The sequence below is a fragment of the Caretta caretta genome, chromosome 1 (genome assembly GCF_965140235.1).
Source record: "Caretta caretta isolate rCarCar2 chromosome 1, rCarCar1.hap1, whole genome shotgun sequence".
Classification (NCBI taxonomy): domain Eukaryota; kingdom Metazoa; phylum Chordata; order Testudines; family Cheloniidae; genus Caretta; species Caretta caretta.
The window spans coordinates 98,459,673-98,484,617 of NC_134206.1; the positions used below are offsets into that span (position 1 = coordinate 98,459,673).

General features: G+C 43.2%; 1 protein-coding gene and 2 long non-coding RNA genes across 4 annotated transcripts in view; 2 read left to right on the forward strand and 1 right to left on the reverse strand.

The window, feature by feature from the left end:
- Positions 1-19,334, reverse strand: part of LOC125638171 (uncharacterized) — a 32,716-nt gene extending 13,382 nt beyond the window's left edge. Inside the window, exons 1-2 of the long non-coding RNA XR_007357168.2 lie at positions 19,205-19,334; positions 16,550-16,644 (exon numbers count right to left, since the gene is read on the reverse strand). This is a non-coding gene — a long non-coding RNA (uncharacterized LOC125638171). The remainder of the gene's footprint in view (positions 1-16,549; positions 16,645-19,204) is intronic.
- HS6ST3 (heparan sulfate 6-O-sulfotransferase 3) overlaps positions 1-24,945 on the forward strand; it is a 570,130-nt gene that overhangs the window by 455,244 nt on the left and 89,941 nt on the right. The gene's annotated exons all lie outside the window — the stretch shown is intronic.
- Positions 19,305-24,945, forward strand: part of LOC125638168 (uncharacterized) — a 47,562-nt gene continuing 41,921 nt past the window's right edge. For both annotated transcript variants that reach the window (XR_012668893.1, XR_007357166.2), the window contains exon 1: positions 19,305-19,531. This is a non-coding gene — a long non-coding RNA (uncharacterized LOC125638168). The remainder of the gene's footprint in view (positions 19,532-24,945) is intronic.

The window sequence follows — 24,945 nt, forward strand, 5'->3', positions numbered from 1 at the left end:
ATAAAGGGAAGGCTAACCACCTTTAATCCCTCTTGGCCAGAGGCAAAACCCTTTCACCTGTAAAGGATTAAGAAGCTAAGATAACCTCGCTGGCACCTGACCAAAATGACCAATGAGGAGACAAGATACTTTCAAAGCTGGAGGGGGGGGGGGAACAAAGGGTCCTCTCTGTCTGTGTGATGCTTTTGCCGGGACCAGAGCAGGAATGCGGGTCAGAACTCCTGTAAAGAGTTAGTAAGCAATCTAGTTAGATATGCGTTAGATTCTGTTTTGTTTAAATGGCTGATAAAATAATTTGTGCTGAATGGAATGTATATTCCTGTTTTTGTGTCTTTTTGTAACTTAAGGTTTTGACTAGAGGGATTCTCTGTGTTTTGAATCTGATTACCCTGTAAGGTATTTACCATCCTGATTTTACAGAGGTGATTCTTTTACTTTTTCTTCAATTAAAATTCTTCTTTTAAGAACCTGATTGCTTTTTCATTGTTCTTAAGATCCAAGGGTTTGGGTCTGTGTTCACCTATGCAAATTGGTGAGGATTTTTATCAAGCCTTCCCCAGGAAAGGGGGTGTAGGGCTTGGGGGGAGTTTGGGGGGAAAAGATGTTTCCAAGTGGGCTCTTTCCCTGTTCTTTGTGTAACACTTTGGTGGTGGCAGCTTTTAACCTAAGCTGGTAAGAATAAGCTTAGGGGGTCTTTCATGCAGGTCCCCACATCTGTACCCTAGAGTTCAGAGTGGGGAAGGAACCTTGACACCTAGTTTTACAACAGGCTGCAGAAAAAGCACTAGCGAAGTCAGTACAAACTGAAATTTCATACAGACAATGACTTGTTAAACTGCTCTGTATACCATACACTGACATGTAAGTACAATATTTATATTCCAATTGATTTATAAGTATATGGTAAAAATGAGAAAGTAAGCATTTTTTCAGTAATATCATGTTGTGACACTTGTTATTTTTATGTCTGATTTAGTAAGCAACTAGTTTTTAAGTGAGGTGAAACTTGGGGGTATGCAAGACAAATCAGACTCCTGAAAGGGAAACAGTAGTCTGGAAAGTTTGAGAGCCACTGGTGTAGACAAACCATGAATCTGTACAGTACTGACTTCTGGGGATGTAAAACCCGAGGTCCTGACTATACAAACAGTTATTAAAATTCAATTTCTTTTAACCTAGGTGCCTTTGCCAAATTATTATTTTGATACTTACATTTTCATTACTAAAAGACCAGCTTCTGTGGAAATCAGTGTTAACTCTTTTTAACTTATTTTTCAGAAAGTTTATTTTCTACTTGGGCCTAGAACAGAAGCAAGTTCCAACAAACTTTCTTATGAATTTCAAAGAGGCACTTTGCTAAAGTTGTACCAAAGGCCATTGCCCCCTCCAAATTACCCTATTAAATATTTATTACAGTATTGCTCTTTCACTATTTTATATCATTGCTCCTATTAACATGAACAGGTAAACTCCTCCAGCACATTTCATGTTTCGTTTTCTCCTCTGGGGTCATAAAGTGCGCCTTGTAAAATGGTCACTAAGATTAATGGATTTAACATGTTATTGTCATCTTGTCTGAATGTGGTTGAATTCTGTTGCTGTGACTTGATCCCTTAAAGTATTCCTATGTAATTTCAACCTACACGTAGTTCCTTCTATTTTAATTTATTCTCTTTTTAAACCTTTGGTTTGTAGTTTTGGCTCACTTATCTAAGCTGTTTGACTGAGATTCATTCATTTGTACCATTACTGGAATCACAAACACCCTATAATCTGTTACACATATATTTCCCAAATGCCAATGAAGTTTGAACACTAATGGGTGGGTAAAGGAATAAAACCAGTATATGGCTTTGCTGAACTTGGTTACAGTCCTGTCTTGCCTGTTGTTATCCTTAGGCCCAATTCACTCAGCATTCCTAAAAATGGAGGATGCTAATACTGTTCATTAGTAAATAGCACTGTATTGTGAAGACAATACTTTATTTCAGTATCTCTAACTGCATATTGCAATTTATAAATATAGCATCATGGTATGTTTTGAAGAAGACTAGAACTTTTAAAGTTTTTGTTTGATTTGTACCTCTTCAAAAAGGAAATTGATATTTTTTTCCCATTACATACCACTGCTGCTTTTGGGAAAAAATATAAACCCCAAAAGCGAGGAGTTGCATTTCACTCCTGTAGACATGACTTCAGCTAAAAGAAGACTTACTTTTAGCTGTAACTATTGGCTTTATAGAAAAGAAAAATCAGAACAATTAACCACCCTCTAATTAAATATGGTTAATAAAAGTGAATGTTGAGAGCAATAGCTAGGCCAAGGTGGGCAGTGCATGTTTACAATGAGAAGAAGTATAACAGAAGGCAAAAAAGTTCAAGCCACCAGGCTTGACTGTTCCCTACCCTTCTAACTCGCCATGTACTCTAACTGAGCTCTGTCTCTGATGTTCCCTGACTTCTACCAGTTCTCTCCCTGTCAGATGATTCTTCTCCCTGACAAAATCCATAACCACCTTACTTCCATTCCTTAATGCATTCCCAGAGTCTAGGTCTCCCACTGATTCCTCAGTCCTCCTGCACATCCATGAAAACTATTTTTCTATCTAATAGACCCTCAGGCTGCTCCAGTTACCACAAAGTCCATGTCTAATACTATTCTCTAATCTTCCCGGCTCCCACTGGAACTATACCCACCCCCTGAGGAGATTACCTACCAATAACCATTCAGGTTAATTTTTCCTTGCACAGACCTCTCACTCCTCTTTTCCCATCTTCAATCACCATCGGGACCACCCTATTGCTGAAAGACTCCAGACTCCTCTCTCCCTGCCCATCTGATCCTGTAAGTCGTTAAAAGGCAAGAGAAGGCAACATTGGCCTGGGGACCCCAGAAGAAGGAAAGGCAAAATCTTTTTCCATTCTATCAGGGAGAAAACAGGACATAGGAACATGTGACCAAAACTTGTAGTCGCACTATAAATGCTGGGAAAAAGCAGGAGAGCTCCTATGCTGTCTGGCAGGGGAAAACTGTACTGGCTGGAGGCTTTGAGTCAAACTTGTAATAATTTTTATGATTCGCTGAGGAAATCCTTTTCACGTATACTTGGTACTCGTCTGAAGAAAGCTTGACTATATATTTACCTTGCATACTCTTAATCACATTGAATAGTGCCTTGTTCTGTAAGTAGCCCGATTACCTTCTGTAGGGCTGCCTTCAAAGTAAGGTACTAGTTTACATATGTAAAGGGTTTCAGAATCTGGCCCTTAGGGATCTGGCTGGAGAATGCCCTTCACTGGGCCCATTTTAGGATTTGGTAAGTACTGCAGCACTTTGGGCTATAGCTGAAGCAAACTGTTTTCGGTGTATAGGCCTTAAATGGACAAGGCCTTGGTGACTTTTTTTTTTGTGGTGCTTTGAATTTTGTCCAGCTACTTTCTCCTTTCAGAAGATCTCAGAACCATTATAAGCTCCCAACAGCAGGGGGGCCAGTCAGAATACTGATATGGCCAGAACTATGCCAATTGACAACACACACAGCTTGAGATGTCTGTTAAAAAAAACCTGCTTAAATTAGTTTGTGCTATTGATATCCATGGCTGGGGGTTCTTTCTAATAATAATTACAAAGGGAATGGTTAACATTTTGATTCCAGTTTATTTTCTAAGTAATGCTTCTGCTTTGTTCTTGTATATTGATCCTAGATGCCATATTTCTATTATGTTTTTCTCTATGCCAATGAAATTTTATCTTAATCTTGCCTCCAAAGACTAAAGACTTTTGTTTCTTTTAACCTTTAGCTGTGATTGCTGTGATAGCAACTCCTTTTATCATTGTGGCTGCCCTTTGCTGTTCCATCTCCATTGCTATGTCGTTCTTTGTTTTCATAAAGTGACCAATACAATGGATGATCACTCACATTTGAGTGAACTATTTTCTTATATGTGGCTGGAAATTTTGAAGATTTATAATTAATTTTTCTTTATAGAGCTCAGAATTCTTTAGTTTTTCTTATTACTCTTACCGTTTGGATTAGGGGCTTTAGAGCTCTTTCCGTCACTATTCCTAGTCCCTGATCATGTTTTTGGTGTTTCTAAGTGGCATTTTCCAAGAGTGACAATCCTTTGGGTAATTTTTGATACAGTACTTCACCACTGCATGCCTGTGTAAAGCTGTATTTATTTCTTTAGAGTTCTATATTATATCAAAATCTTTAGACTACTGAGATTATTATATTAGTTTAATGATTGTTTTGCCCAGTCATTTCTCTTTCTGATATATGGCTATTCAACTGTCAGCAATGCCGTGAAACTATTAAACTGGACCAATTGCATTTGGAGATGAATGTGTTTGAGCATTCTGCAAGTATTATTCAATTTCTGTGCTGTGCATATGCAGAGATTCTTTGTGCCTTGGGCTGTTTCAATAATCCTAGCCTCTTTGTGAGATAATTTTTATATTTTAACCAAAGCTTCCAAATTTAGACTTAAATTCATTCATTGTTTGCACCAAAGCAGTTCACTGCCTTAAAAGCTACAAGATCTGTGACTTATTTCTGTAGAAAAAGAGGAGATTACTTACAAACAGTTGTTTATTATTATACCAGGCTAATGTATTAGACCCAGTTACATGGCAAGGACACAGCAAGGTTGTCTTAGTGTGATGATTTTTTAATATAAAATTCAAGCATCAGAAATCTACATTTTCTATGAATAGCCCAGCTCTACAGTTTTAATCATACAAAAGTAAAAAATATATTATTTATTGTGACTTCCTCTATAAAAATGAATGCTTAAATAATAGCATTAAACAGAGCTAACTGGCCTCTAATATGACTGAAAGATGGGGCCAGCATCCTTTTTTGGAGCTGGAAAATTTCAAATTCTCTGATTCGGTTGCCTTCTTCTTCACAGTGCTTGGCCTTAAGAGCAAGAGACAGTAGATTTCTCCGCTTTTCTCCCGTTCATGCTCTTAACTAGGACCTATCAAGATCCTGGTTCTTGCATCCAATTGGAGACAGCACCAACAATGCCATAACTCTGAAGTGGAGATGGGGATAACCATGGCTCTGCTTGTGTACCCCTATCAGTAAGGGGGGGTATAATGTATAAAGGATGGAGAGATGGCTGCTGCTGTGTGCACTCACTTAGGGTATGTCTACACTGCCATGTAAGCCCAGGGTTCGAACTCAGGCTCAAGCCTAACACCCCTTTCATCTACACACAAATCACATTACCCCAGGGCTTGGTCCCAGGACCCCATGAGGATAGAGGGCCTGAGCTTGAGTCAATTCCTGTTGCTTTGCAGTGTAGACACAGCCCCACTGGACTCATGCTCTGGGATCCGCCAAAAGTATCCCATGGGCTGACTGACTGTCCTATGGTCAGTCAAGTTTGGTGGATAGTCATGTTTTCCCACACTGCACCATGAACAAAGGGTTAGAAGTCTGGGATATGGGTGGTTGGACTCAGGCTCGCATAATACAATATAGACACTCGAGCACCAGGTTAAGGTCAACAATTCCTAACTTGGGGATATAAATGAGTGTAGACAGTCAAGCCCGCGGTTAACAAACCCAGGGTCTGCTAAGTCAAGTTCTAACCCTGGGCTTACATTGCAGTGGAAAGATACCCTTACTGCTCCCAAAGACATTGGGCTTACCCACACACACTGCCTCTGAGAGCTGCCTCTTAGGACAGTGAGCCCTCTACACAACAGTTTAAAAAACAATAAAAGCCCTTAGAAAGTAGTTGAAGACATAGACAGTTTTGCTTGCTAGGGAATACATAGCATGTTTCATGCTTAACTCTGAATCTCCTACCTTTCCTGAGTTTGTCCCACTACTTTGTCATAGTCTTATGGCTGAATTGCCTTATAGTAATCTAGTTTTTGTTCAATACATGGATTATGATAGTGACTTCTCTGAAAATATCTTAAAATATAGAACCTGATTCTTTTTGCATTTACACTAAGGAGTAAATTGGGAGTCAGTGGTGTTACATTAGTATAACTGAGATACGCATCATACCTGTAATGTGTAGAGTAACACTGAGTGCACGGATTTAAGGTGCCGTACTGACTCTATACTCCTGTACACATCACACAGGCAAAAGAACAACAAAATTGGTCCTTAACGTTAGTCCTTAGTAATTTATTTTATAAAAGATTTCTAGCTTGATGAGTATGAGGATGTGGAATGTTTCCTTTGTTGTACCTACAAACCACACTGTCATTTGTAAGCTTCCCAACGCTGCCTCTTCAATGTGCTTCAATTTTGAATAGAAGCCCCCAGTTCTAGGAGATAACACTTTCCCCATGAGAGGGACATAAGTTTTTTGTTTGTTTGTTTGTTTGTTACAGGGGAGCTCGTACCAGCCCCTATATTTAGGCTGCCTAATCTTTCCCATTATAAAAGATTCTTGTGTGCCTTTTTTTTAAAGAAACTGTACCATGTCCATAATTTGCAGCATGCCAAAATAATAATGGAACAGGAACATTCTAAAGAGCCAGGCCCATGCTGCTGGTGCAGAAGCAGCATACACTGTACACTAGTATACCAGGAAGCTGAAACACAGTTGTAGTAGGGGTAGCTTGGGTTCCCCCAAGAATGCCCACCTTGAACCCATCACATGACCCTAATGGCCCATACCCCTTTCTCAGGGCATCACTTAGGGCTTGATCTCTCCCTACCTTGTGTGGGAGTGAGGACTAGACAGGGGTCTCCTCCAGCCATGCCCCAAATCCAGCACATGAGTCCCAGTGGTCCATCCCTATCTCTGGGGGCATAACATGGATCAGGAGCTCTCCACTTTCTGTGGGTGAAGGAGAGAGTCAGGCCATACTGCCATCAATAATACCCTGGACCCAGCACATAGCCCTGGCAACCCATTACCTTTCTAGGATAACAGCCTTCTTTTGCTGCCAGCTTAATGTAAGTTGTTAGTCTCAAGCTGTGCTGCCATGCTGATGCCTCAGGGCTCAAACCATGTTGGTGATGCATGGTGGAAGGTTGTTTCAATTGCACATAACAAAACTGAGGGTTTTTTTAACCTTTTTCTTTATTAAAAACACTAGGCAATTACATAGAAACAACTACATTAAAAGAATAAATCTGTGTTGTACAGCTGTGGTCTGTAGGACCTCTGTCCCATTTGCTCTTTTCCATTGGAAGGTGTATAGAGAAGAAGGCAAGGGACTGCAGGAAGGGAAAGGATGCTCTTGTGGTTCAAGCAGGTGAATGTGACTGAGGATAGCTCAGTTCTGTCCCTCCCTCTGCCACAGAGTTCCGATGTGATGCTGAGCAGGGCACTTAAACCAGGCTCTTCACAGGTAGCCACTAAATGTGTGTTCATCATTTTCTAGGTGCCCAAATTAAGTATCTAGGGCCTGTTTTACAGAGTGCTGAGCACTCACAACTACCAGTCAATGGGAGCTGTGGGTGCTCAGCAGCTTGGCCACTAAATGTTTTCTGGAAGAATGAGCACAGAAGTGGACATCAGGAGTCCTGAATTCTAACCTGGCTGTGCTACTGAGTCACCGTGTGACATCAGGCAAGATTTTCCCCCCATTTTCACCCTCTGTAAAACGGGGAGAATAATCATGTTATTTTACAGTGATAAAGGAGATGTGGAAACAAATTAATTAGTATTTGTGAGGCTCCCTCAGATACTACAGTGCTGAGTGCCCTTGAAAGGAGCATGAGGAAACGAGTAATTCCATATTCAATGCAGGGTGTGAATAGTGTGCAGTAAACATAGCACGGACCACAGATCAAACGATGAGGTTAAAAAGAAATATTGAACAGCTGCCTCATTCCCTGAGCACTGACCATCCTGTCTGTGGAAAAAGTTGTATGTGACTGTGTAATTAAAGGCAGATTCATAATGCATTTGCACAAGGCGGCCAAATTAAAGTTTCTGCAGGCAACCTTAATTCTGGCACTTCCTAAGTTTTGAGTGTTTGCTTTGCAACTTAGATAACTTTCATTTAATGTAGGGTGTTTTTGGTAAGCAGTTACTTGTATAGTTCCATAGAGGTGCATGACTTTTTAGAAGCGGATAAGAAAAAGTCTCTGTCCTCAGGAGCTGTCATAAATATAAAGGGAAGGGTAAACCCCTTTGAAATCCCTCCTGGCCAGGGGAAAGCTCCTCTCACCTGTAAAGGGTTAAGAAGCTAAAGGTAACCTCGCTGGCACCTGACCAAAATGACCAATGAGGAGACAAGATACTTTCAAAAGCTGGGAGGAGGGAGAGAAACAAAGGGTCTGTGTGTCTGTCTATATGCTGGTCTTTGTCGGGGATAGACCAGGAATGGAGTCTTAGAACTTTTAGTAAGTAATCTAGCTAGGTATGTGTTAGATTATGATTTCTTTAAATGGCTGAGAAAAGAATTGTGCTGAATAGAATAACTATTTCTGTCTGTGTATCTTTTTTGTAACTTAAGGTTTTGCCTAGAGGGGTTCTCTATGTTTTTGAATCTAATTACCCTGTAAGATATCTACCATCCTGATTTTACAGGGGGGATTTCTTTATTTCTATTTACTTCTATTTCTATTAAAAGTCTTCTTGTAAGAAAACTGAATGCTTTTTCATTGTTCTCAGATCCAAGGGTTTGGGTCTGTGGTCACCTATGCAAATTGGTGAGGCTTTTTATCCAACATTTCCCAGGAAAGGGGGGGTGCAAGTGTTGGGAGGATTGTTCATTGTTCTTAAGATCCAAGGGTCTGGGTCTGTAGTCACCTAGGCAAATTGGTGAGGCTTTTTACCAAACCTTGTCCAGGAAGTGGGGTGCAAGGTTTTGGGAAGTATTTTGGGGGGAAAGACGCGTCCAAACAGCTCTTCCCCAATAACCAGTATTAGTTTGGTGGTGGTAGCGGCCAGTCCAAGGACAACGGGTGGAATATTTTGTACCTTGGGGAAGTTTTGACCTAAGCTGGTAAAGATAAGCTTAGGAGGTTTTTCATGCAGGTCCCCACATCTGTACCCTAGAGTTCAGAGTGGGGGAGGAACCTTGACATGGTGGCATAGTGGTGGGATTAACCTGAAATCATTTTGAGATCCAGTTGAGATTTTTTGAACTAGAAATACAGATTTTAAAAAGGAAATTTTTTTTTCCTTTGGAAAGGAAGTCCAGAAAGCAGCTGAAACTGAAAGCAGCTTGTTTTTTCTCTGCTTTGTGGCCAAGCAGAGACAAAAGGGGATTATCTTTGTGAATTGCAGGTTTTCTTTGCCTGGACGCAGGGTACTTAACTCCTGCAGGGAAATTCACAGTCTTCCAACCCAGAGGTTTTTTTTTCTTTTCTTCCTAAAAGTAAATAGGGGGTGTGTGTTCTACCCATTTGCTTTTTCTTTGGGCTGGATAAGCAGGTTTCCAAGTAGTTGGAGGTTTTTTGCTTTAATTTGGGCCCAGAGCAGAGACAAGGGAATTGTCTTTTTCTGTAGGCTGACAGTCACTATCAGAGAATAGGTATTCTATTCCAGCACAGCAAAATTTTACAGCCAAGTTTTGTTTGTTTATTTCTAAACCTCGGGTGTAAAGTTAGTTAAAAACAGAGAGGTTAGAATGACCAAATCCGCAGCTCGACTACAGCTGGAATTAGCCAAATTTCAGGCTGAGGAAAAACAAAGGGAACATGAAAGACAGATACAACTCATGCGCCTGGAGAAGGAGGTACAGGAGGCTGCCCACAAGAGGGAAATGGAGGCAAGGAAGCATGTGGAGGAGGAGAAGGAAAAAGAGAGGAAGCATGTGGAGGAGGAGAAGGAAAAAGAGAGGAAGCATGTGGAGGAGGTGGAGAGGATAAAGGCCCGGCAGAATATCCCAACAAACCCTAGTAATCCTTCTCCAAGTACCACTTCCCATCCCAGAAAGTTCCCCACCTACAAGGCAGGTGATGATACTGAGGCCTTCTTAGAAAACTTCGAAAGGGCCTGCCTTGGGTACAACATCTCTACTGACCAATACATGGTAGAGCTGAGGCCGCAGCTCAGTGGACCCTTAGCTGAGGTGGCGGCTGAAATGCCTAAAGAACACATGAACAAGTATGAACTGTTTAAATCCAAGGTGAGAGTCAGAATGGGGATAACACCCGAGCAGTCTCGTCGGAGGTTCAGAGCCCTAAGGTGGAAACCAGACATGTCATTTACCCGACATGCCTACCACATTGTGAAACATTGGGATGCCTGGATATCAGGAGCAAGTGTTGAATCTCCAGAATTTGCCCTTCCTAATGCAAATGGAACAATTCTTAGAGGGTGTTCCTGAGGAAATAGAAAGATACATCCTAGATGGGAAACCCAAAACTGTAATCGAGGCAGGAGCGATTGGAGCCAGATGGGTGGAGGTGGCAGAGAAGAAGAAAACTGGTCGCAGTTGGAGCGGAGACCAGAAAGGACCACCCCAGACCACACCCTATTACCGGGGGCCGCCCAAAGCCCCACCTACCTCCCAAAGAACCCTCCAGACCCCTTATCGTCCCACCACCCCGTTCTCCAGCAACCCTCCTCGCCCCAGTGACCCGTCAGCTGGACGATGTTTTAAATGTAACGAGCTGGGGCATGTAAAGGCCAACTGCCCCAAGAACCCCAACAGATTACAGTTCATTGCACCGGAATCACACCAGAGGTCCACAGGCCCAGATACCCTTGGAGCAGAGGGAAATTGTGAGTGTGGGCGGGAAGAAGGTCACCGCGTGGAGGGACACCGGAGCACAAGTGTCAGCTATCCATGCTTCCTTAGTGGACCCCAATTTAATCAACCCAGAGATCCAAGTGATGATTCAACCCTTCAAGTCCAACTCTTTCAATTTGCCTACAGCCAAGTTGCCTGTCCAGTACAAGGGCTGGTCAGGAATGTGGACTTTTGCAGTCTATGATGATTATCCCATCCCCATGCTGTTGGGGGAAGACTTGGCCAATCATGTGAAGCAGGCCAAGAGGGTGGGAACGGTCACCCGCAGCCAGGCTAAACAAGCCGTGAGGCCTAGCTCTGTTCCGGAAACTTCTATCAGGACCCGGTCAGAGGTGATGGACCTGGACCCCAGGCCAATGTCTGCAACAGCAGTAGTGGATCCAGTCCCAGAGACCCAGACGGAACCAGTCCCAGAACCGGAACCAGCCGAACAACCAACACCAGACCCCGTGTCAGCACTGAATCCAGTACTTGCAACCTCAACACCAGAGGGCCCCACCGAACCTGAACTGGCAGCAGCCGATAACCCTACACAAGAGGCTCAGCCGGAGCCTGAATCCCAACATAGTGCACCAGCGGAGAGCGGTTCACAGTCAACAGAAACAGCTCCATCCCCTATATTGCTTCCAGAGGGACCAAGCCTAGGTCCCCAATCCAATGAGGAACTGATGTCTCCAGCATCAAGGGAACAGTTCCAGACCGAACAGGAAGCAGATGAAAGCCTCCAGAGAGCTTGGACGGCGGCACGGAGCAACCCACCACCTCTCAGCTCTTCTAATCGATCCAGGTTTGTTGTAGAAAGAGGACTTTTATACAAGGAAACTCTTTCTGGTGGACACCAGGAAGACTGGCATCCTCAGAGACAGTTGGTAGTTCCAACTAAATACCGGGCCAAGCTCTTGAGCTTAGCCCATGATCACCCTAGTGGCCATGCTGGGGTGAACAGGACCAAAGACCGTTTTGGGGGGTCATTCCACTGGGAGGGAATGGGCAAGGATGTTTCTACCTATGTCCAGTCTTGTGAGGTGTGCCAAAGAGTGGGAAAACCCCAAGACCAGGTCAAAGCCCCTCTCCAGCCACTCCCCATCACTGAAGTTCCATTTCAGCGAGTAGCTGTGGATATTCTGGGTCCTTTTCCGAAAAAGACAGCCAGAGGAAAGCAGTACATACTGACTTTCATGGATTTTGCCACCCGATGGCCGGAAGCAGTAGCTCTAAGCAACACCAGGGCTAAAAGTGTGTGCCAGGCACTAGCAGACATTTTTGCCAGGGTAGGTTGGCCCTCCGACATCCTCACAGATGCAGGGACTAATCTCCTGGCAGGAACTATGAAAAACCTTTGGGAAGCTCATGGGGTAAATCACTTGGTTGCCACTCCTTACCACCATCAAACAAATGGCATGGTGGAGAAGTTCAATGGAACTTTGGGGGCCATGATATGTAAATTCGTAAATGAGCACTCCAATGATTGGGACCTAGTGTTGCAGCAGTTGCTCTTTGCCTACAGAGCTGTACCACATCCCAGTTTAGGGTTTTCCCCATTTGAACTTGTATATGGCCGTGAGGTTAAGGGGCCATTGCAGTTGGTGAAGCAGCAATGGGAGGGATTTACACCTTCTCCAGGAACTAACATTCTGGACTTCGTAACCAACCTACAAAACACCCTCCGAACCTCTTTAGCCCTTGCTAGAGAAAACTTACAGGATGCTCAAAAAGAGCAAAAAGCCTGGTATGATAAACATGCCAGAGAGCGTTCCTTCAAAGTAGGAGACCAGGTCATGGTCTTAAAGGCGCTCCAGGCCCATAAAATGGAAGCATCGTGGGAAGGGCCATTCATGGTCCAGGAGCGCCTGGGAGCTGTTAATTATCTCATAGCATTCCCCACCTCCAACCGAAAGCCTAAGGTGTACCATATTAATTCTCTAAAGCCCTTTTATTCCAGACAATTAAAGGTTTGTCAGTTTACAGCCCAGGGAGGAGACGACGCTGAGTGGCCTGAAGGTGTCTACTACGAAGGGAAATGTGCTGGTGGTGTGGAAGAGGTGAACCTCTCCATGACCCTTGGGCGTATGCAGCGACAGCAGATCCAGGAGCTGTGCACTAGCTACGCACCAACGTTCTCAGCCACCCCAGGACTGACTGAACGGGCATACCACTCCATTGACACAGGTAATGCTCACCCAATTAGGGTCCAACCTTACCGGGTGTCTCCTCAAGCTAAAACTGCCATAGAACGGGAGATCCAGAATATGTTACAGTTGGGTGTAATCCGCCCCTCTGAAAGTGCATGGGCATCTCCAGTGGTTCTAGTTCCCAAACCAGATGGGGAAATACGTTTTTGCGTGGACTACCGTAAGCTAAATGCTGTAACTCGCCCAGACAACTATCCAATGCCACGCACAGATGAACTATTAGAGAAACTGGGACGGGCCCAGTTCATCTCTACCTTGGACTTAACCAAGGGGTACGGCAGGTACCGCTAGATGACTCTGCCAAGGAAAGGTCAGCCTTCACCACCCATCTCGGGCTGTATGAATTTAATGTACTCCCTTTCGGGCTGCGAAATGCACCCGCCACTTTCCAAAGACTTGTAGATGGTCTCCTAGCGGGATTAGGAGAATATGCAGTCGCCTACCTTGACGATGTGGCCATATTTTCAGATTCCTGGGCAGACCACCTGGAACATCTACAAAAAGTCCTTGAGCGCATAAGGGAGGCAGGACTAACTGTTAAGGCTAAGAAGTGTCAAATAGGCCTAAACAGAGTGACTTACCTTGGACACCAGGTGGGTCAAGGAACTATCAGCCCCCTACAGGCCAAAGTGGATGCTATCCAAAAGTGGCCTGTCCCAAAGTCAAAGAAACAGGTTCAATCCTTCTTAGGCTTGGCCGGTTATTACAGACGATTTGTACCGCACTACAGCCAAATCGCTGCCCCACTGACAGACCTAACCAAAAAGAAACAGCCAAATGCTGTTCAGTGAACCGGAAAGTGTCAGAAGGCCTTTAACAAGCTTAAAGCGACACTCATGTCTGACCCTGTACTAAGGGCCCCAGACTTTGACAAACCGTTCCTAGTAACCACAGATGCGTCCGAGCGTGGTGTGGGAGCAGTTTTAATGCAGAAAGGACCTGATCAAGAATTCCACCCTGTAGTGTTTCTCAGCAAAAAACTGTCTGAGAGGGAAAGCAACTGGTCAGTCACTGAAAAAGAATGTTACGCCATTGTCTACGCTCTGGAAAAGCTACGCCCATATGTTTGGGGACGGCGTTTCCACCTGCAAACCGACCATGCTGCACTGAAGTGGCTTCACACCGTCAAGGAAACTAACAAAAAACTTCTTCGGTGGAGTTTAGCTCTCCAAGATTTTGATTTCGACATCCAACACATCTCAGGAGCTTCTAACAAAGTGGCTGATGCACTCTCCCGTGAAAGTTTCCCAGAATCAACTGGTTAAAATCGTCCTTGAGATGTGGAAAATATTGTTAGTCTTTATGTACTTGGTAGTATATTTAGAGATGCATGTGTCTTATTAACTCTGTTTTTCCTAGAGCTCCAGGAAGAAATCCCAGCCAGTGTTTCACCCTAGCTGAGATTTGGGGGGCGTGTCATAAATATAAAGGGAAGGGTAAACCCCTTTGAAATCCCTCCTGGCCAGGGGAAAGCTCCTCTCACCTGTAAAGGGTTAAGAAGCTAAAGGTAACCTCGCTGGCACCTGACCAAAATGACCAATGAGGAGACAAGATACTTTCAAAAGCTGGGAGGAGGGAGAGAAACAAAGGGTCTGTGTGTCCGTCTATATGCTGGTCTTTGTCGGGGATAGACCAGGAATGGAGACTTAGAACTTTTAGTAAGTAATCTAGCTAGGTATGTGTTAGATTATGATTTCTTTAAATGGCTGAGAAAAGAATTGTGCTGAATAGAATAACTATTTCTGTCTGTGTATCTTTTTTGTAACTTAAGGTTTTGCCTAGAGGGGTTCTCTATGTTTTTGAATCTAATTACCCTGTAAGATATCTACCATCCTGATTTTACAGGGGGGATTTCTTTATTTCTATTTACTTCTATTTCTATTAAAAGTCTTCTTGTAAGAAAACTGAATGCTTTTTCATTGTTCTCAGATCCAAGGGTTTGGGTCTGTGGTCACCTATGCAAATTGGTGAGGCTTTTTATCCAACATTTCCCAGGAAAGGGGGGGTGCAAGTGTTGGGAGGATTGTTCATTGCTCTTAAGATCCAAGGGTCTGGGTCTGTAGTCACCTAGGCAAATTGGTGAGGCTTTTTACCAAACCTTGTCCAGGAAGTGGGGTGCAAGGTTTTGGGAAGTATTTTGGGGGGAAAGACGCGTCCAAACAGCTCTTCCCCAGTAACCAGTATTAGTTTGGTGGTGGTAGCGGCCAGTCCAAGGACAACGGGTGGAATATTTTGTACCTTGGGGAAGTTTTGACCTAAGCTGGTAAAGATAAGCTTAGGAGGTTTTTCATGCAGGTCCCCACATCTGTACCCTAGAGTTCAGAGTGGGGGAGGAACCTTGACAGGAGCTTACATTTTAAATTAACTCAAAAGTCAGCGACTGCCTCCCCCACAAAAAAAAGATTATAGTGAGTGAAGATAGTAGAGGGAAGAGAAACTGATGGCAGAAGGGGGACCTTGTTGGTTCGTGCAGTCTTGATGACCATTTTGTTCTTGGCCTCACTCTTAAAAAAACGCCAACAGAGTTGCCCGTTCTGCTCGTGTATTTATTGGATACCTGTTGACGAAGACTGAGAGCACCAACTGATGCCACATAGCCTACCAAACTGCTGTTGAGTGACAAGGGCTTTCAGTTGCTCCTCTCTTGGGCTATATTTGAAAGAGGCCTATAATGGAAAGCTGTGTATAACAGTGCAAATCCTCTGAGCCAGTCAGCTCTACTTTGTTTCTCAGAAACAAAACAAAACAAAAAACCAGGTTAGAGCACACAACCTTAATTTGACAAGTTCTATTTTAAAAAATGGCAAGATTTTCACTTGGCCAACAGAGAGAATAAAGGGGCTTATGAGCTTCCTTATCCCCCTGCAGGAACTACCCCATCAAAAGACACAGAGAAGTGGATAGGGAGAGCCATCTCTGTGCAGCTGCTATGGTCCTGCCATGCAGGTGGAAGGGTAGGGAATAGATGGAGCCTTAGCTCTGCTACATACCACCCAAATTTCTTCCCCCCTCTTTTCCTCCCCAGGGCAAGTGAGGAAGCAGGATAGAGTTGTCACAATGCATTCCCTCATCGTAGAATTGCCAACCCTCCAGGGCTGGCCTGGAGTCTCCAGGAATTAAAGATTAATCTTTAATTAAAGATGTCATGTGATGAAATCTCCTTGAATACATCCAACCAAAATTGGCAACCCTTCCTCATCAGCTCCTGGGCCAACACATTTGCATACTGCCTCTTACTCAGAGTAAATACTATTGTTACAATCTAACCCTGAGCTACTTTTGTATTTGGGGCGGTGGGGGGGGGAAGGTTTAGGTGACCTGCTAAAGTAAACTTAAAAAATTCAGCAGCTTTAACCGAATGTCCTGAATGCCCCCAACAGCTGCAAGCTAAGAAGGGCATTCAGCACATAATTACCTTCAAACTGACTTTTTTCTTTTTAGTGTCCATGAGTCTATCCTTGCTATGGCTGGCTGGCTCCCACGCCAAGTGATGCCCCAGCATGCGCAATGCTGGTGATGTAAAAGCCACCATTGAAGTATGAGACAAGCAGTGGGGGAGGGGTCAGGTAAGTGCCATTCTGAAAATATATATTGCAATTATTTTATTTGTCTTTATAAAAAGATTTTGCAAAACCATGCAATATTTATTTTTAAAAAGGAAACTTACATGACCCCCAAGGATATGCCATCTGAATATGGCTTCCTTGATAGTTGTGATGTTCCTGGAGATGGCAGTTGGGTAGCCATGGGTCAGATATTTTTCTGAAAAAGAAAATAAGTCAGTCCTGTGCTGAATGTTTCAATCAGCCTGACTACAGGGGATATTCAGCAGCTGTAGTTTAGTGGAATGATTTCATTTACGTTTGACAGAGCATCTTTAAAAATCATCACTACTAATTTATCATATTTACAGTTGGGCTTTTTTTTAATTTTTGAAGTTTTTCTCTGCTGGAACAGGTTGGAGCAAAATAGTTGGCTGAGACCATGTATATCAAAATGCATCCTGGAATGAAGTTTTACAGAAGAATTAAAACCTCACAAAGTTATAATTACATCAGCACAAACACAAAGCTATAATGAACCTGACAAGTAGCTGCTGGCAGTACGGAAGTGATTTACGTTGTGCTTTAGAGCTGTGGAATTGAGAATCTCCAGTTCTGGTTCTCTAATATGATGGTTTAAATATAGCACAGAGGAGATGGGCAAAGATTTCATTACCAAGCATTCCCTCTTGGCCATCAAAAGTATTTTAAGTCAAGTCACCTTCTAAGAAGAGGAGGATGCTTTGTCTAATCCTTCTATATACATTATACTGAAAGTAATGAGGGGGGAAAGGGCCAACTAGGAGGATTTGATAAAACCTCCAGCCTCCATCTACTACATGCATATGTGCACTCAGGTAGCCACAGTCCTGTAGTGTGAGGGTGTGTCTACACTGTAATAAAACACCCACAGCTGGCCCATGTTAGCTGATTCGGGGTCGCAGGGCTTGGGCTGTGAGGCTATAAAATTGCAGTGTAGATGTTCAGGCTTGAACTGGAGCCTGGACTCTGGGACCCTGCAATGGGGGAGAGTCCCAGAGCCCAGGCTCCAGCCTGAGCCTGAATGTCTGTATCACAACCTGCATCCCAAGCCCCATGAGCCTGAGAAAGCTGACTTGGGCCAGCCGTGGGTGTTTTATTGCAGTGTAGACATACCCTGAGTCTCTGTGGTGATAGTAAATGTCAGGACTCCTCAAGATGTTGGATAGGAGGCATAGTGAGACCAGCCTGAAAGAAGATGCCTGCAAAAGATTTTCCTTTTAAAATATAAAATCATCTAATTTTATAAGTGTTTGTAATGTCTTGTGGCCTGCAGTCATTGTTTTGCTGCCAATGTATGTTGTTAAAATGGATTGTGATTTCACACTAGAGTTATTGCTGTCTTTTGGCATCAGTTAAATTCCTTTCCCATGGTTTCAGTGTTGAGGAGAACACTGATAGCATTAGAAAGGATTGTATTCCTAGGAGGCTCTGTTTGTTCCCAGTGGTGAATCAGTTTTTATTCCTAGCAAGTTTTCTTTCCAATCATTTTCATTAACTTTGTTTTACCATTACATTCACAGGTTGACTAACTTGAGTATTTTCAGGCTCATTGTTTTTAAACTGAGTCATATGCAGATTAACATTTTCTAAACATTCTTCCAATCAAAAAAATTTTATGTTTGGAACTTGGAAGAAACTTTTATCTAATTCAATACAAGGCATGCTCATAGCAGCAGCCTGCAAGAAAAACACCTGTTCACATGAAATATATGCCTCTACAGCAAGTGAATAGTACTGTAATATTTCACAATGCTTTAAATCCCATGAGCCAAAATCTATTTTAAGTGGTAGTGCGGGCTACACATACTTCAGAATCAATTAATGGTTATTACATTACAAATGTCGAGTCCACATTTCCTGAAACGTTGCTGAATGACAAGCTGTTAGTAAAATCCTACCATTAAAGTTGAAATTCCACTTAATATAAAGTGTTAGCTGCTGTTTTATCAGCATAATGAATTGGACAAGCAGAGACTGCCTCCAGAATCAAGCTTCTGCACAGGCCAAAGTTCGCTGCTATTTAAAGCAAACAAAAATGCATCTCGGTAGTCATCCCTTTGTAGGATTTGCTATGTCCGTGTTGTAAATCAGCAAGAATTTTGTACATCTCAATGTTGGCAATGCAGTAGAAATGCTAATATCCTATTATTTAGCATGTTAGTACTTGACTGTTGATTTCAGTAAAGGCGTGGTGTACCCAAAAACCTGTTATACTAGGATGTGATTTCTTAGGATGTGGTACCTGGAAATCATGCTGGTTTTTTGGTTCCCATCTGTGCACTTAAAAATGAACAAATCATTCTAAAGTATGTAAATTTTGAGGGCCTGATTTTGTTTTAAGAATAAATCTGATTTTTCTTTCATCTTTAGTTTTTAGTCTTCTTTATTTCAATGCACGAAAAACTGTAAAGTTGAGTGGATGATTTCTTCTTTGTTCCCACTCTACTTGTGCACAGAAAGCAACTGTCTCTCCTTTATTTTTTATTGTATTATTTTCCTAATACACCTCAACCCCGATATAATGCGGTCCTCAGGAGCCAAAAAATCTTACCGCGTTATAGGTGAAACCGCGTTATATCGAACTTGCTTTGGCCCCCCTGCTTCTTGTCCCCTAACCACCCCCTCCAGAGACCCTCCCCATCCCTAATCATCCCCAGGACCCCACCCAACCCTCCTGCTCCCTGTCTCCTGACTGCTCCGACCCCTATCCACACCCCTGCCCTCTGACAGGCACTCACCGGCAGCGGCGGAAAGCGGAGCAACGTGGCCCCAGCCCGCTCCACTCCGCCAGCTCCCAGCCGCGGCGCTCTGCTTCCCGCCTCCAGTGAGTGTGGGGAGGTTGGGGAAAGAACATCCTCCGCTCTTACCTGCGGCGGGAAGCGGAGTGACACGGCCCCAGCCCACTCCGCTTTCCTTGCCCCGGCCCCAGTCATGTTGCTGGGGTGGCCGGGGGGTGGTTGGGGAAAGGTCCTTCACTCACCGGCCGCGGGAAACAGAGCGCCGCGGCTAGGAGCTGGCAGAGTGGAGCAGGCTGGGGCCGAGCTCCTCCACTTCCGCCGCTGCCGGTGAGTCTGTGGGGGGGTGGGATCCCTTCCCCCAATCCCCCTCCTCCAAGCGACATGGCTAGGGCTGGGGCGAGGGAAGCAGAGCAGGCTGTTCCCAGCCCCCCACTAATCACCCGGGCCACTCTGGGCCTGCGGGGCCCCCAAAAGTGCCCACCACAGCTCCCACCTCCCAGACCATGGCGGGGGAGGCCCTGCCCCTGACTGCCCCCTGAGACCCTCTGCCCCTTATCCAACCCCTCGGCCCCGGCCCAGCACCCTTAACATGCCGCTCAGAGCAGCGTGTCAGAGCCTGACGCCCTGATCCGCCAGAGCGCGCAGTCCCACCCCCCAGAGCGCTGCTTTACCACATTATATCCGAATTCATGCTATATCGGGTCAGAGGTGTAATAGAGGAAACATTGTCTGGCAGGACAAGAAATCAGGAAATCCAGCTTTTATTACTAGCTTTACCATAAATTTCCTGTGTGACCTTGGGCAAATCACTGAACAGCTTTGAGTTTTGTTTCCTTGTCTCTAAATTATATGGGTGTTGTGAGGCTTAACTTAATTTTTGATGGAAGGTCGGATAGAACAAAAACAAAAATATTATTTGTTAACCATCAACAATATTCGTAGCGCTTGGGGGAAATCTGATTGTTCAGAAGCCTGGAACAAGTAGAAATGTCCCCTGGGTAAGCACAAGTGTCAGGTTTCTTGCTTGCTAAAAAAAAAAAAAAAAAAGGTAATGGGGCTGCAGCAGTGGACCAGTCAGAAGGGAAGGGTATGGGCTGAATTGATTTCAGCCTCGCAACTAGAGCCTGCCAGAAGGCAATGTAGTGTAGTGGACAGAGCATTGGACTGGGAGTCGGGAAACCTTAATGCCATTTCTGGCTCTGCCACTAGAATGCTGAGTGACTGCGGGCAAGTCACTTCAATCATTCAGTGCCTCAGTTTCCCCATGTGTAAAATGGGGTTAATGATACTGACTTTCTTTGTAAAGCCCATTGAGATCTACTGTGAAAAGCACTGCTCAAGAACGAGGCATTATAATTATTAACAACTGAATTTCACTTCCATGAAAAATGTCAAGGTTTGGGGAAATGTTTCACCTCCAATTGGGATTAAATGCCCAAACCTCTAAATTGTTTGTGAGAGTGAAATTCCACAATATTTTGACTTGGAAACACCAAAATGTTCCTACAGTGAAATATACTCCCCAGGCGCCCTGGGAGCCCTGGCTCTGTGACAGCGTGCCAGGGTGGTGGGCAGGTGAACTGGCAGGAAACCAGGCAGGTTTCAATTAAAAATCTGGCTGAGTTCTATCAGAAGTGTTGTCAAAATGGACTATTTTGATTTTGACAAATTGGCACTTTCCAACGGGAAAACATGCATTGGGAAGATCTGTGACCAGCTCTACACACAAGTAATGCCACTGTTGAGCATGCCTTGGGCTGAGGCTGAGCCTCTTTTGATGCGTTGCCCATCAGTGCTCTGATCAAAGTTTTGATTTGACTTACGAGGGGAGTAGTTGACCTTGACTCTTCAGTTATATTAAAGTCATTTGGAAGAAATTATCTTTGCTAAAAGGGCAAGCAAGAGTTTAATTTTCCAGTCAAGCTAGAATAGCTTTATAGAGTACACTTAAATAGTTCATTCCAATTTTAGAGGTATTCTCGATTCCAGCAGTATCCCCCATTTTAAGTATAGGGTCTATCATTGACATTAGTAATACCTGTACAACTGACATGAACATTTTAAGTGTGCCCGTAATAGGAGTTTTTAGAAACTTTCAAACTTAACAGCAGCAGCTGCAAGACACAGTTTGATTTGGTTTTAGAAGGACAATAGGCAAAAATACGTTATTTTTTGCCAGAAAGGGAAGTATAGTTTAATTTCCCACTCAAACCAAAATAGGTTTTGTAGTTAAACTATAATTAGATTACTTGCTACTGCAGCTACAAAACACAATCTGATGTGATTTTCCGGAGAAGTTTCTCTCTAATAGTTGGTTACACTCTTACGCTGCTGCCAGCGCCAGGCTGTTTAATTATTGCAAATAAAATATTGATTTAGTTACTATTTTAAAAGTATTTGTGAAAAACAAGGTGCTTATACACACAAATTTAGTTGATATTCATTTTTAAAAATACCTGGAACAAATCAAAAATGGGAAAAATACCCACCACCATAATCAGCCAAGGTAGGGCCTGCGGCCAGTTAAGAGTAAACATGTTGCACAGAAGTGTATGCTAATCAATAGGAGAAACAGGAAGATTGAAGGAAGCACTGAGTGCATGTTTTACCACGGTACAGTCTTCAAATTATCAAAGCATTTGCCAACTTACGCTGGTCCTGAGGGAGCACTTCCGTAAAGATTTTGTGAGATTTTGAGTCCATTGTAGATAGCTATTTGTTTCATTTCTTTAGTAAGATAGCTTTTATAATAGCAATTAGTTCAGCCAGACTTGTAAGCAAGTTACATGCCCACATGGCAGACCCTCCATTTACTGTATTTCATGGAGATACGGTTGTCCTTCAGACTTGCCTTAGAGTCCTTCCTCAGGGTTTTCTCAACCTGAAACTATGGTTACTTATATTTTTCTATCTCCAGGTGGTTTCAGGAAATAAATCAGTGGGGACACAGTTCCTCCATCTGATAAATGAGTGGTTCAAATGAGAGTGCTTTCACCCAAAAATCTTTTTTGAGTTCAAAGCACACAACTGAAATAGCAATAGTCTAGAGCAACCCAGATATAGTTACCCAAAGTCTGAGGTGATGTCAAATGGTCAGCAGCAGGCTTCTGGTGGCCAACCTTCCTCCCAGCCACTGGGGGGGAGTTGGATGTCAGCCTCCTAACGCATAGGAAACCTCTCCCAAATTACACACTCTGACTGATCTTTTTATAGGTTGCTCAAAACAAAGCTAGTAATAACTCATAATAACCCCTTGCAAATTAGCAATTTTTCTAACATCAGCAAGCAACTCCTAGTCATAACATCAGTTATTTCTAACTTTCTGGTGTTCTCGCTCCCAGTTAATTATGGCTGAATGCACAAAATGGCTGTGGTATTGTCAGGTCAGTTTAACTCATGACAGTGTCTGAATTCCATATTAATCAAAAGATTAGTTTATCAGTTTTCTTTCCTAGACATGCTCATAAAGGAGAATTCAAGTTACTGCCTTAGATGCTCAAAGAGCTTTAGCTTATTATCCTAGCAGGACTGAAGAGTTTTGAAAATCCCCTATTTTTTGTTTATTTCCTACACTGACAACTGAAAAGGTCACATTATTTCTTCACAGTCACTATCTAGATGGGTTACACAGTGTATAGTACAGGTATATAAGATTGCATCTATTTCTCCTCTTACTGAGGGTAGAACGTACTTGAGTAGGGCAATGACTACCTCTTTATCATACCTCAGATGTTGCAATAGTTGCAATATGTAAGGCTGCCACATGGAGTTCTGTTCTTACCTTTATAAAACACTATTCCTTAGATCTGGCATCTAGAGCAGCTGCTCAATTTGGTAGGGAAGTACTCCAATCCCTATTCAGTTAGGACTCAGAGTGCCACCATCCATTAACGGGGTACTGCTTCCCAAATTCAAGGCAAGGGACTTTCAAAGAAGAAATAGAGTTACTTACTTGGAACCAGAGTTCTTTGAGATGGTCTCTGGATATTCACACTCCTTGCCCACCTTCCGCTCTTTGTTGGAGTTCCATAAAATTCTGCCTCTGAGGAAGCAGTGGAAGGAACTGAGGTGGCACAGGACACTACACCCCTTTTTAAAGCCTCTCCCTCAGAACATTAAGGAACACTAAGAGCAGGAGTCGGAGGGATGCTTGAGCACTATAATGAGCACTGATACAAGAAGGTTGCACTATCTGAGCTGCATTGGCCAGTGCACCCCATGAGTATGAATATGCAGAGTCAGTCTCAAAGAACTCCAGTTCCAAGAAAGTGACCTCCACTTTTAACACCAGATGGAATCATTAGATCATCTAGCTTGACCTCTTGTCTAACACAGACCATGTAACATCATCCAGTTACTCCAGTAATAAGCCCAATAGTATATTCAGAAAGGCAGCCAGTCTTGACTTGAAGACCTCAGTAGATCACCTTCTCTGTTAAAAATTAGTGCTTTATTTCTAACTTGAATTGGTCTTGCTTTAACTTCCAGCCATTGGTTCTTGATATGCCTTTCTCTGCTAAAGAAAAACAGAGAAAACAGAGAAAACATGAAGATACTCATACATGGTTTTCTTTCCATGAAGATACTCATACATGGTAATCAAGTCACCTTTCCATCTTCTTTTTGATAAGCTAATCAGATTGACCTCCTTAAGTCTCTCTCTGTAAGGCATTTTTCCAGGCTTTGAATCATTTTTGTGGATCTCTAGTTTTTCAATATTCTTTTTAAAAGTGTGGACATCAGAACTGGATGTAGTTTTCCAATATTGTCCTCACCCATGCAGTACACAGAAGTAAAATCACTTCCCAACACATACGCATTGCTCCCCTATTTATACATCTAAGAATTGCATTGGTCTTTTTTGCCAGAACATCATACTGGGGGCTCATGCTGAGTTGCTTGGCCACTATGAACTGTTAATCTTCTGTAGCAGTGATACTCAGACTTCTGTGGTTCAGGAGCCAAATTAGCAATCAACATTACTCCAAAGAGCCACAGTAGTGTGAGTTCATTGTTTCATTTACTATTACTATTAATGTGTGTCTGTGTATATTTATTACTCTCACAGCAAAGTGACTGACCAAGTGTTGTACAATTGGTTAATAACATAGTAAAAGCATCCTGACCGGTTAATAACTTAGATTGGTTGTTAATTACATTGCACACTGCTTTAATATCATGTGCTGCAAAGAGCACCAGGAGACACATTAAAGAGCCACATGAAGCTCCTGAGCCTCAGTCTGAGTATCACTGTTTTACAGGGTAAAGTAAATCAATCAGCTGTCAATCTATAACCCTTACTAAAGGAAAAATATTACTTTCTATTCAGCACAAACAAAACAGCTCTTACCATATAAGTGGGTGAATGGGAAGACTTGTAGGTTTGTAAGTGAGGGAGAAAAGTGAGATCTGGCCATTTCTCGTCTGATTCCTGTCTGTTAGCAGCCCTAAGTATATAATTATTTGACATTTTCAAAGGAAAACAGGAGCAGTTTATATATTGTGACAAGGCATCTCCTCTACTTCGGCAGGCTCAGTGCTTTCCCCTCTGGCAGTGGGGGCCTGGAGTAAATCAGCCCCATTCTGGACAGTGTTTATTCTCCCATTTGCAGGGGCGGTTATTTCCCAATATTTTCCAGGCAGGCCTCAGGGCAGGGCCAAGGAGTCCCCTCCACCAAACAAACAAACAACCTTCCTCCGCCCCAATTCTAACACAAAACAAAGTGGAATACCTTTCCCTA